This window comes from Carassius carassius, chromosome 39 (assembly GCF_963082965.1).
Source record: "Carassius carassius chromosome 39, fCarCar2.1, whole genome shotgun sequence".
NCBI classification, from domain to species: Eukaryota; Metazoa; Chordata; class Actinopteri; order Cypriniformes; family Cyprinidae; genus Carassius; species Carassius carassius.
The window spans coordinates 4,189,360-4,203,725 of NC_081793.1; the positions used below are offsets into that span (position 1 = coordinate 4,189,360).

General features: G+C 35.9%; 1 protein-coding gene across 1 annotated transcript in view; it reads left to right on the forward strand.

Annotated features, from left to right (window-relative positions):
• The first annotated feature begins 2,382 nt into the window (after window positions 1-2,382).
• The window catches only part of LOC132121255 (phosphatidylcholine:ceramide cholinephosphotransferase 1-like), a 28,156-nt gene continuing 16,172 nt past the window's right edge, over window positions 2,383-14,366 (forward strand). Inside the window, exon 1 of the mRNA XM_059530475.1 lies at window positions 2,383-2,518. The gene's annotated coding sequence lies outside the window, so the exon portion shown is untranslated. The remainder of the gene's footprint in view (window positions 2,519-14,366) is intronic.

The window sequence follows — 14,366 nt, forward strand, 5'->3', positions numbered from 1 at the left end:
AGCATGCTGTTAAGATAAAAATATATATATATTCACTGACAGTCCTTATTCCTACTTCATGATTCATATAATGACATTGTAAATACAACTTATCCACCACCTGGTAAGAACATTACTAAACATGAATTACAATTTATTTAGCATATAATGTTTAAACATGACTAAACATGGACAATTAATTTAGCATATAATGTATATTTAAACACTTTTTTGGAGATTTGTAACATTTAATAAAAAAACAATCCCACAAAAAAATATTAATTGTATTTAAATTCTCATCACTGATTTTATTTGCACTCAATTTGGTGCATTCAGCTAATATATACACAGCCAATGGCTCTATCAAAACAGAACAAATAATGAATCAACTTTTAAGGGCGGGAAAACAACTTTGCTACCTCAATATGCTTCCTCAGATTTGATGGTGAACTTTTGAAGCCAGACATTTACCTGATGAAAGTCGTAATTGAAGTAGAAATGTGTGTGTTTGCTGCATGAAAACAATGATCATTAGTTCTCACGTCACACACGTTTGACCTTCTGTTTACCATATTTAATGTGCATAAGATAAAATAAAAATATAATCTAATCGTAAGGAGTAAAAAGTACTGTTTTTTCTTCAGAAATGCAGGGAAGTCGTGGCCTAGTGGTTAGAGAATCGGACTCACAATCGAAGGGTTGTAAGTTTGAGTCTCGGGCCGGCAGGAATTGTGGGTGGGGGGAGTGCATGTACAATGCTTTCTCCACCCTCAGTACCACGACTTAGGTGACCTTGAGCAAGGCATCGAACCCCCAACTTAGCACAAGTGGCTGCCCACTGCTCCGTGTGTGTGTGTGTGTGTGTGTGTGTGTGTGTTCACTGCTCTGTGTGTGTGCACTTCGGATGGGTTAAATGCAGAGCACAAATTCTGATTATGGGTCACCATACTTGGCTGAATGTCACGTCACTTTCATCAAGTAAAAGTACAAGTAGTCAGTTTAAATCGTAGTTGAGTAAAGTACAAATCCCCCCAAATAATACTTAAGGACAGTAATCAAGCAAGGAAGCAAATTTGTATTTATATAGCACTTTTCTAAACAAGTTAATGCAATTCAAAGTGCTTGACAAGGAAACAATAGAAACAGCAATTAATAAAATTAAAAGAACAATTAAAAAGTAAAATAGACCCATACCTGATAAAAATTGAATTTATAAAAATCAAAGTATGAGTAAAAATAAATAAAAATACATCATTACAACAAAGCAAAGCACAATATAAAAAGGTTTCATAAGATTTTATAGGAAGGCCTGACTAAAAAAATATGTTTTTAATTTAGATTTAAAGCTATTAATGTTTTGAGCACATCTTATGTTCTCTGGAAGGCTGTTCCAGAGGTGAGGAGCATAACGGCTAAAAGCAGTATTACCAAATTTTTTAGTTCTACTATAAGGTACATTTAAAAGAAAAGAATCTGAAGATCTTAGAGTCCTTCTCGGTTCATATACTGTTATCATATTTGAAAGATAGTCTGGAGCAAGTCCGTGCAATGCCTTATAAACTAATAAAAGATTTTTAAAATCAATTCGAAATCTAATAGGTAACCAGTGTAATGACTTTAATACTGGTGTAATATGATCTCTTTTTTTGACTTTTGTCAATATTCGAGCAGCGGTATTTTGGATTAATTGTAATTGGTTAATTGTATTCTTTGGTAGACCTGTAAGAAGGGCATTACAATAGTCAAGTCTGCTAGTAATAAATGCATGCATTAATTTTTCTGTATTGCTCAGAGAGAGAAATGATCTTACTTTAGCAATGTTCTTGAGATGAAAAAATGCTGTTTTAGTAATATTGCGTACATGTGCATTAAAATTAAACCGTTGGAAATGGCAAATGTAAATTATATAGGCCTACTTTACTTTTCATTTGCTTTTTGCACCAAACTTTGCACATACGGATAATAGAAAATGTAAGTTTAAATACTGATAGCCTGCATTTCCGTTTTGAAAATTGCATTACCATTTTGCATAGGTTATAGGCTACGTTTGAAATGTACGTACTTGTGGTACTTCTTGCTTCATACGTTAACTGTCCAGAAGATGGCGCAATTGACAACAAAAGACATTTAGACTAACGGCCTATTTCGTGGAAATAATTATAGGCTATTAAATGCATGTGCATGTGTATTTATTTGATATATTATAATATATAGGTAATATTATTAATATGCAATAAAAATAATGCAATAAGTTACGGACTATGGCAGGACGTTTTCTCCACAATAAAAAAAAAACAATCAATAACTGCTTTCAACTGCAGACAACAGCTCATTAACTGTGAGATGATATGGCACGACTTCGATTTTCCCATTCTCATCCTTTTTGCTCCCCCCGATTTCCGTGCAGCTCCCAACACATGCGCGTAGTGAGCGGCCTAGAGACGCTTCGTTACGTCTGCAGGCTCTTTCAGAGAGAGCATCTCCAAGATGAAGCTCAAGGCACATGAGTCCTGTGGGTTTGTGAAGACGAGCGCTCGTGGTAAGACTTTTAGCAATCCATTCACTGTGTTCGCCGAGCGCGTTTCAGTCTAACAGACGAAACTCGAACATTTGAATGGTGTTGCGATTACAGCGGATACAATGTTTCATCTGTTGATCGTCGCAACTTTCCGAATGCGTACAGTTACTCTGATTCATTCATGCTAGAGCTGCTGGTGTAATGTTGTTGTTCCATCTGTTGCGAATTCATCACGGCTCGTGTGCATGAAGGTGGAAATGTTTGATTTATGTTGTGTTATCGAGTGGTGGCACGGTGATGATATTTGGGTTGGAATCTCTCACAAGATGCAAATGTTAGCCTACTAGCATCTTCTGTGGTACGACTTCTTCCTTTTTTTTATAGGTACTTTATTTTAAACTGATCAGTTTGATAAAATTGTAGAAAAGCCCTTGGCTACAGGTTCCTGTGCCATGCATAGCTGTCTACTGTAAATGTCATGGAAATATCAGGCATTTGTTTTCAGCTTGCAGGAACCCCATAATAATGGATTTTTGTATTCTAAATGGAATTGTTTTTGCATTGCTTTTTTTTGTTTTTGCACTTTTCTTTTAACATTTTCAACCAAAAATATGATGTAGTGACTGTGAAAATCTAAAAAGTGGCCAACCAAAAAGTTAACTATAAATGTTAATGCAACTATTTAAATTCTATACTATTTTGTCCAAAGAAAAATTCAATCAATAGTTTTAAATCTTACAAGCAAGTCTGGGCATCCTGACATTAAGTATGACATACATTTATAAGTATAGATAACTACTATTTTGTCTAATAAAACCAGTGCTATTAAATTATTGCTATTAAAAATGAGCTTGAAGTGCAAAACAGTTTATGATTAGGTTCAATTCATTTTATACATTTTAAGTTGTATAAAAAATATGTGTTAATGTATTATGAACACACTCGAATTACCTGTACAATAGTGTATATATACATTAACCTAGATTAATACTTAAAAACAAACTCTTGTATCTTACATAATAGTGTTTATTTAGCTGCATGTGTGTGTGTGTGTGTGTGTGCTCGCTCTGGAAGTCACTGGAAACTCAAGGCCTGCAGCTGGGCTTCAGTCCCATAGGGCTAAACTAGAGACTTACAGAAATGTTAAGTTGTTGTTTACATGCTGTTGCGTGTTTTCTATGCAGAAAGTTCCTCAACTTTCCATAAAGCTGTTTCCTGTTGTATAAAAAGTCGGTTCCTGTGACGAGGACAGAGTGGCATTCGTTATTGAGGTTGTCTCTGTGGTTGTTGACACTTTCATAACCAAGAGCTCCAGTCTGTTTATAGAAAATATGAGACATGCGCACTGTGTGGAGACACATGCACCTAGCATAGACTTTTACTTTGGAAACTATAGTGCTGTCAAACGGCTGTGGATTAGGGATGCATCAATCTGATTCTCAGGATCGGTATCGGCTCCGTTACTGGCATTTTCTACGGATCGGGTATTGGTCAGACGAGACAAATCCAAATCCGATATTGTGCGTATACTATTGTGTTATTGTTGAGCCACACGAAAGTCACAAAAACATTATAAAGCAACAAAACATTTTTGTGCACTATATTTCAGGTTTTCTGAAGCTGTTCAATGTGAGGTGCAGATATATATTACATATATAATTACATTCAAGTTCACCTAAACTCTTCTTTCTGCTGCAGCAATTTTTTAGTATTGGTTTTTATATTATAATTTCACATAGTTAAATTGTTTAATTTTAAAAGGTTTTTTTTTTTTTTACTTTTTTTTCCCCCTAGAAATTAAGCCTTTTGCAACGTAAAGGGCATATATTTATGACTATCTGAGTTAGTTTGGGCTCAAAACATAACAGCCACAAAGAGTTTAATTGGCAAAAAGAAACGAATGTCTAATGAATGTCAAACTACTGCCGTCGAGTATTGCACCAACTGCATAAATGCCCCCGAAATGGGAGACAGCTGCAGTCGCGGGGTGACCCTCCCGCCTATGGCTGCACCCTGCGTGAGCCTCTTCACACGGGTCGGCGGAACCGAGGTGGTGCCAACACCACGGTCCCACGGTGGACGTTACCACAAAAGGCCAAATGACGGCACACTTCAGCTTTGTACACCCCAATATAATATCAATATAAGCTGTTTTCAGACTAACAAGGTTTTGAGTTCTGAAACTTACAGGATGTTTTTATAGTACAAAGAAAAATCAAGCGAATTTTGATTCCTCAGTGAATGACCCCTTTAATGGATAGATTTATAAAGCATTTTGAACCGTATGCAACATGTACAGGCAACGTGGCAAAATAGACTCCACCTTAAACTATAATTGGGCAATTTATTTATTTTTTTTCCTTTCAGGCAGCATCGCAATAGTTTCATGGTTCTTTGTTGTTATGGTTTTTAAGACTATTTTTTTGAGTTGCTGATCAGTAAAGCATATTTAAGAAAAAATACAGAAATGGTAAAAAAAAAGAATGACAAACCATTTAGGCTCGGGTGAGTGATATGACCAACATATTTTTTCTTACAGAAATATACAACACAGTAAATTTTGTTGTGATCAAAGAGTTACATTTTTTTTAAAAATAGGACAAATGCAATAAAATCAAAAGGTACAAATGAGGATTCTCAAAAAAAAAATCAAGTAATTGATCTACATCCTGTGGTTGTATATGACTGTTATTCTTGAGGCAGTCATGATGAAGCTCTCAGTGTTGGAAAGGCCAGAAAATGACTCTCCCCAAAGACTCTTATAAGGGAAGTCGTGGCCTAGTGGTTAGAGAGTTTGACTCCTAAATCTTGGGTTGTGGGTTCGAGTCTCAGGCCGGCAATACCACGACTGAGGTGGCACTGAACCCCCAACTGCTCCCTGGGCACTGCAGCATAAATGGCTGCCCACTGCTCCGGGTTTGTGTTCACGGTTTGTGTGTGTGCAGTTTGGATGGGTTAAATGCAGAGCACGAATTCTGAGTATGGGTCATGTATGTCACATCACTTTAATAGACATTCATAGACATTAGGGTTGTGATGGTGAGTAGATTTTCCCCAGTTAATCGACATGTGACAACTGGGTTGGAGGGTTTGGTTCATTGGGGTTTTCCCTCTTTTCCTTGCTTTCCTTCGCTTTTAAATAGATTATAGTTGCCCTGGCGCGTTTTACTTTTACATTCGAATTAGCAGCATTTCGGTGTCAATTGCTTGAATGGACAACAACAAAGCAGTACTAACTCATAGGACTGCACGATTAATCGTATTTCAATCTCGATAACGTTATCCACCTTTCTCGATTATTTCAAAATAATCGTCACGTTATTAGCTGGCTCGTTATTTATCCTGAAACGTGTTTTTAATTTGCCGTTTGCGTTATCTTTCATTGATAACAGTCTAGCGTTCATGCTTGTGGTTGCCAGATGTGAAGAGCTTTAAGCCCCTAAAACTTTTTTTTCTTTAATGAAACTCTTTCTGCCTGGTATTTAATTTAATTTATGCAATCTGGCAACCTTGTGCACGCTCACAGATGACGGAACAAGCGATGATGATGATATGAAAACATAAGAGTTTAGCGATCTCTCCACAGCGATATTCTGCTTACTTGAAAGTGTCATATAGACAATATGTGTTTTTTCACAAGCCAGTTGTACTGTTTGTGTTACCAAATGTGCCATGATCAAACTTTCACTGAGTTTCAATAATGGATCTATTGTGTTTGAGGAATAAATGCGCTTTTCCTACCTGTGATAATAAAATGGGGAAACATGTACATAAATTGGAATTGTTGGAATTCATATTAAGAGTTTCTAAAGCTTTTACCAGTTTTCATGTTGAAAATGGCATGGCAATGTTAGTTTTCAGTGTGTATTAATGATCTTTGAGCAAATTTACTGTGCGATCTGAGTGTTGTTTTCCCATTTGGGAACAAATTGTCACTTAGAAAATGTAATGTGAATACAGATGACAAAACACTAACCAAAACCATGAGTTTTGCATTATCATAGTTGGTTAAATTAAGTCAGTGTATCGTCAGTGGAGGTTGGTTAAAGGACACATGAAATCTTATTGCATTTCCCTGCTGAATAAAAAAAAAAACAAAACAAAAAAAAAACACCCTAAACCCAGCCTAAGCTGGTTGACTGATTTTAGTTAGTCATCCAGCCTGGTCTTTGCTGGACAAAGCTGGTCAGAAGGCTGGTTTTAGAGGGGTTTTGACCACTTCCTTAGCTGGTCAGGCTGGGAGACTAGATTTTTTTATTATTATTTTTTCAGCAGGATAGAATAATCGTTATTAATAATCGTGATTATAATTTACTCAAAATAATCAAATAGAAATTAACCATTCTATAGGCCACAGTGGTCATGTGACGTGACCGGTGTAGCGGCTTAACACCGGTAATACAGTCAACACTGGAGTAATTGCCCGAAACAGACACAGAAGCCAAACATCCTTGCTTTTGCTTTATAAAGCTTAAGTTCGTAGTTACATGTAGTAACAAGTGTGTGTTTATTACTCGTGTCAACAAGTGCAATTCTAATTGTTGTTTCACCTTGCAAAGTCAAGCATGCAGAAAAATGAATCCGTATAAAGCAGCATCTCACACTTTGATATCCGCCTTTTTGAGCTGCTTGAATTGAAGTGCTTCCAAGTTTGTGCTCGCGTTTGTTGGTGTGAACTCAAGACATGCTGGTAATGCTAATTCAGTTTCAGCTTATGGAATGTGTGTGTTGAGGAGTTTCAGAGAAGACAGAGAGTGATTCAGAGACTCAATGGGTCTATTGTGGTCTGTCCTTCCCCATCAGCAGTAGTTTTAGAGTAGTTGAACATTTAATTAACCTTTCACTTCCCAGTTTTTTGGGGGTTGGGAGATAGCAAAACAACGCAATACAGCCTTTTCATATATGCGTGTGTATGTATGCACCCATATAACAATGATGATCAGTAATATTTACCCAAATACCTACATCTATTTTTAGATTTTTGTTGTTGTTATTATTATTGCTTTATTTTTTTAATTTTGGTCAATGTTGGATATTTATATTGCAAGCTCATTCCCATCTCAAGTGAGTGCTTGAAGTAAAATAAACTATAATATATTAAAATACAAATAATTAATTATTGTAATTTTTTGTATTATTTTGATTTGTTATATTATTGATGTATTAGTGGATTATTATTATTTTTTTTTTAATTTTATGATTTAATTATTAGATTTTCATCAACTTACTAACCAACCCCCTGCAGTATCCTCTTGAACCCCAGTTTGGCAAACCCTGGTTTAAAGGATAGACATATATATTTTTACAGGAACATCCCTCTAATTGAAATCACATTAGCCTGACTGCACACTACACACTTTTGATAAGCCCTCTGGGCTAACTGAGAGGAAATCTGATCTACAGGAATAGGATCATGTGGCGTACCTACTATCTTGGCATCGGGAGGAGAGGGTTTTTCTAGAGTTTGGATTTTGAGCTGGTTCTTTTGGCATTTTAGCAGCTGTTAGAAAGGCATGGCTCATGGCTGGCCCAGCAACTTGAAGAATGTTAATGCCACAGTATAAACAATGAACATTTGAAATGTTGTGCAACTGTGAAATTACATAATGTTGTACAGGGTCGGCCCTGACCAATTTGCTGCCCTAGGCAAGATTTTACCTGGCGCCCCATGCATCACAGCCCATTTCACCCTGTCATTGTGTTCATGATTTAGCATATATATATATATATATATTATATATATATATATGCTAAATATATATATATATATTATATATATTATATATATATATATCTGTATTTTTGATCAAATAAATGCAGGCTTGATGAGCAGAAGAAACATCTTTCAAAAACATTAAAAATAGTAATGTTTCCAAACTTTTGGCCTGTACTGTATCCCCCCAAAACTGCACAACTGTAGAGTAAAACATTAATAAAAAAAAGTGATAATAAAAAATGCGTCTTAAAGCTGACATGATTGTACAAAATCACAGTCTGGGGACTCAGAACTCAGAACAACTGCTAACATTAAGTTTAAGGTAAAAATAACTGCCATGAAATTATAGTATCTTACTCCTATGCAATAAATTGTTCTTTCACTACATCTCTTTACCTCTGTCTTTATCCTCTTCTCTTCTTTTTGGCAGTGTATCTATCGCAGACTATGCTCATTTATAATGTGTCATGTAAATTCGGCCTTCCGTCACAATCAGGAAACTTTCACCGTGTCTAGAACTGGCGCGAGCTGCCAGGCCCGTTTCTACGAGCTGTGTGTTAACAAAAGCAGTGCTGTCTACATTGGATGCGGCGTCGGGCACGCTACACAACAAATAACCAAAAACTGATCGTGCGCGCGCTCTTGTTTCTGACGCACTTCAAGCACTCGATGGGCGGGGGAAGATTGAAGAGCCGGACTTTTTTTTTTTTTTTGCTTTATTTGGTAGTATTTCGAATTAATAGTTTTTAAATAGTAGCCTATTATAAAAAAAAAATTCACTCGTTCACTCATTCTGGCGCCCCTATGGATGAGTGGCGCCCTTAGCATTTGCCTATGCCGCGGGCCGGCCCTGATGTTGTATGTCTGAAAAAAAAACATTGAATCTGATTAAATGGGTCTGTTGATGATTCCAGTGGTTTGCATTCCCGTGAGACTCTCGTGGGACATGATGCAGCTAATTGTTGCATAGGACAGCTGAGTTTGGGATGGAAGATATGTGCGCAGGAAGCGGGAGAAAGTCTCTAAAAAAATACAATGTTACTTAGATGTTATGTTTTAAGGTACAGTTATTTTTATAAAAACATAAACAGTTTACAGTAGTTATGTGTGAAAATGACAAAAATAGTCATAATATCTCAGTAATTTCTGGAATATTGTCAGTAACGATAATTAGACAACATTTTGCTGAGGGTGATATTGTGCTGGTATTTTGACCGGTTTTGGACTGCCGTGGACAGCTGACCCCCAAAGCTTTTGGTAATATAAATTTCCATATTATCATCATTTACCATCAATGACTATAATATCATAGACAATATATATCGCACACCCGTAGTTTACAGTTGCAGGGTTTGATATTCTTCAGTTTCTCGGTTTGATACAACAACCAGTGTTAATTTTATTGACAATTTTCAGCATAGTTTTTGTCAACAACATTTTTTTCACAATTTAAAAGAGACAATAACTAAATTCTAACTAGCTTTGACAAAAAATTGACAAAAATCTACTGACCTTTTTATCAAGAATTGACAAAAAAGATGTGTATGTGTATGTTAGATCCGTGTATTAGGTCTTAAAATGACAGCAGACTTATGCTGCTGTCTGGGTCCTTGATGTTAATCAAACAACAAAAGAAAACAAGAAACTCACTCACTACTCTTGACTTAATCACTTAATTAGCTTTAATAAGGGTTAATCTATATTTAATTTATAAAATAAATATGTCTGTTTGAAAGAATGAAAAATGTTGTATCAGGGCTGCAGGATTAATCGAATGTGATTTAATCATGATTGTCATGCACATTTATGCCGCGTTTCCACCGAAATTACCCGGAACATTTGTACCAGGAACTTTTTTCCCCAGGAACTTTTTGCGTTTCCACCGCAGTGTAAAGTACCGGGAAGATTAGGCAAATAGACTGGTGATGTAGATCTGCGCACATTTCTCAATACTATAGTACGTTGATTTTGAACGTGCATCCTCGGTAGATCGGACTTTGCGCATTCGGGAGTGTGATGTCCGCGACGACGCAAATCCGGTAAATCTGCAAACAGCAGCATACATGATAACTTCAGTCAGCTCGCCTTGGCTACTGCTATTATCCTCACTGTATATTTACAATAAAACGAAATAGGATCTCAAATACCACTGCCTCCTTTCGTTTACATTTAAACATAATAACAGCTGCAGAAATTTACTTAGTTCAGGGATATGTGTACATATACAGCCATTACAATGAAACGAAATATTATATACATTTGCCTTTTTTATTTTCATTTTAACATATAGATAAATTGAATACAGACCAAAGACAACCTGTTAGATTTACCCAAAATGGATTATATCTTATGTTTAACCACTAAAGAGACATCAGAGCCAGCGGCACACATCAGAAGGTCTAGCCGAGGTGAGGCTGCTATCGGCGGATACATGATCACTGATCTCTCGCTGATCGCGTGGAGCTCATGTCTCCGAGATCGGCGAAACACATTTTTAAATAGGCGCAGATTTGAGTTTTAAACAACTACATTCTTGCCTGAAATAGTTTTAAAATTACATTTCATGACACAATAACAGTAATATTTTGAAAATGATCCGAATAAATGGTGGTTGAACTCACAATGGTGCTTGAAGTCACACATGCGCATGCACACCCGCACACAAAACAAGATCATTCTAATTCAAGAAAGATTTCAGAACAGTTTTGTGACTCAATCGACTTCCTTAAATATTTTTAAGGCATGATGATTAGTAAATGGTGATGGAATTAAAATGTTTAGATGAACTTTGAATGTTCAATGTTAAGTGTCCTTTAATGTCTCAGACAGTTGTTTAATTGCTGAAATGTGATATGTAAATATTTATGTCATGTTATCCCCTTTTTGTGGCTCTAGTTATCATAAATTATTCAAATTTTTATGTTTTAAGTTGAGTGGGCCATTCAAAAACTTTTGACCCCATTCTTATACAAATCTAGATAAAGCAGGTGAAAGTAGCTGACACACAATACCGGTTGGCACTTTTATTCAGTCTTACACCTTCTGTTTGCTTTAAACAGGAGAAACTGCTCAGTAACTTAATACCACCTTAGTTGAAAAAGTCTGTCTGAATTCTATAGATGGGTTAAAGAAATTATCTTATCTAGAGGATTGCATTGTTATTAGGTTCCTTTTTACCAAAAGTTTTAACTTGAATGTTATCTTAAGGAAAGTGTAACGTGTGTGCCATGGCATGCTCAAATAAGTACCTAGCACTGTTTATAAAATAAAGTCAGCAGTACAGTAGTTATAGCAACTGTATTTTTGTAATGAGTAACTAAGTAACTGGATTACGGAGTGAAGCAACTTCCTAAAATTGCAGTACTGTGTAAAAGCCTTAGGCCACTAGTATTTTCACCAACAAAAACGGCTTTTAGTCAGTTATTTCTGTATGTTGCTGTAGTGTGACAGTAGTAAATATCAGTTTACATTTCTTAACATTATTTTTCCATTAATTAATTAATTCACCATTGTTGGTGAAAAGACTAGTGGCCTAAGACTTTTGCACAGTATTATACATGTGGTATTTTTTCCTTTTAATTATAAATCAAGTTAATTGGTTTGGTTACTTATGAAAAGGGGTCAAGTGTGTGAACTCCTTTAATACTATTTAAAAAGCATCCCAGAATGCACCTTGTAAAGTTGGTTGAGTGAACAGTGTGGCGATGTCCAGTTAAACATTTGCCAGTACATGATTCTTATATGTTGATATGTTTTGCATCATCGTTTTTGTGACATTACTCTATTTTTTAATAGTAAGTATAATTTGAATGTGTAATATTTGATAGCCTGATCACAAAATGAGTCAAGAAAGGGATGTCAGAAAATCTTCCATGACTACTGGTTTATCTATCATATTGGAAATGGAGGGTTCAATATGAAGTCATTGTATTGTGGAATACAATATTTCACACAGTGTGCTGTGTTGTATTGGGTATAATGAGGCTAAAGTTGCATCTGATTTTATTTTTTTATAAAACAACAAACTCGCTGCAGCAGTTCACTATAAACCTGGATGTTTGTCTGAAATTTGACACGATTGTGGTCTTGTTAATGGTTTTCTGTTTCATTCAAAGTATTTAAGTACATTTTTTAAAATAACTGAAGTAGGGGTGTGCCATATCATACCGTCCACGATAATACCAGTATATATTTTTAAATGATAAAAATTGCGATATCAAGGATATAGTGACACAATGACATATGGTGCATTTACGTTCCCTAGCACGCACAACAAAAACAACACCCCAAACCCAATAGGTGTGTTCAGACTGATCGGTGCATGACATCAAAGTATCGCTCGAACGGTTCTAGAACATATTCGATTGCATACTCTTACCGTCAAAAATAGGCGAGGCACCTATCTTTAGCGAAGTGGCGCGAAGAGTGTAAACACAAGCATTGACTAGACGGGTTGTATTGGAGCCGTAACACTGCCTGCAAAGTCATTGCCTGATAAGGCAGATAGGCAACAAGCCAGCTGCCTAGGCTTTCGGGTGCAGACACATTGAATTTAGCCTCTGATGTCATGCCTACGGTATGTTGGCTAAACGTCTGATGCATATGGGACACAAAAGTGGAAACACTTCAGGAATGTCGAAGTCGTCATCGGATTGGTTGAATTATACAGGATTTCTGTGAGACGTGTGTGTCGCGTTCATCAACGTTCCGCCTGTAAACAAAAATAAAGCCATCCAGTTTACAACTGTGACAACAAGGATCAACTAAACAATATACAAAAGAATGTCAAATATTTAAAGTTTGCGGCATAGAGTCATTTAAATACGTCAGAGAGTTTTGCTCACTGGTCTGTTATTGTGGCGACATTTCCGCGCCCTGAAAATGGCTTCATGGGCAGGCATTGGCCAGTGAAACCTGCCATAGATTCCAGACCTTTAGCCGCCATTCTGTAGGTCTGGCGATGCGAGACTACTTTGAATTAGGTAGTCTGTCATCAATGACAGAAGCTCATTGGATAAGGATGAAAAATGCCCTTCATTTTGTTAGCACTAATAAATGTTGCTGCCTGCCAGCTGCAATCACCAATAAAACATTGTTCCATATTTTGTTTCTTCATTAATATCATTATCGCAAATATTCTTGAAATATTGTGATATAATTTAGAGGCTATATTGCCCACCCCTAACCTGAAGGATATGTAAAGTATGGTATTTGGGATAATTAAGGCTAAAGACACAAAAATTGACTTGACACTTTCACTTGTTATAGTTGGTGTTTATAGTTAATGCAAAAATATAAAAATGTCCATTCCCCTAATGTTGTTCCAAGCCCATAAGACTGAAGACCCATAAGTAAATTTTCAAAACCCAAATTGATGTATTTAATAAAAGCTGAGAAGTAAGCAAAACGTAAGAGTTATTAAAAACATTAAACAATGAATCCATATAAATTGAGCAGTTTAATCCTAGTCCTGTGATTAGATATGATCACATTCTATGTTGAACATATTAGTCAACAAAAATGAGTGTCGTTTCATGTCATTGATCCAGTAGCTCTAACTGCAGGCCATAAACTAAAATGATAAGTTCATAATACATGAACCTCATGTTTTGTTGTTTGAACACTGTATATGATTACCCAGATTATTGTTTTACGGTTGTTCTAGTCACTAAGCAGTTGAGCAGTTCTGTTCTGGAAAAACTAATTCATTGAGTTAATGTATAGCTTTACTCATGACAGTTGATGTTCCAAAGAAAGAAGCACATGAGATTACATGATTTGGAGCAGGTGACTGGCTTTAATTATGATTGTTATGGAGTTAAATTTTCCATTCTCTAACATTGTTCCACATCTTTATTTACCTCTTTAGTTACCCTTTTTATGTAATTGATCTTACTTAATATAATCAAGTTTGTGCTGTCAGAACAACAATGCAATTCTGTCTAGTAAAACTATAAATTCAAATCTAAAAATCTTTTATTTGATGTTATCGTTCGCAGTGGCAATTGAAATGTCTGTGGTTTGGTTTGTTCTTTGTTGATTATCATTCTTGGGTTTTGACAAAAGTGTTGCAATAGATTGTTTGCTTGTTTAAATGGATTACTCATTTAAAGTTTTAGAAATAATATCTTAAAGCCCTAAAAGCTCCTCCCA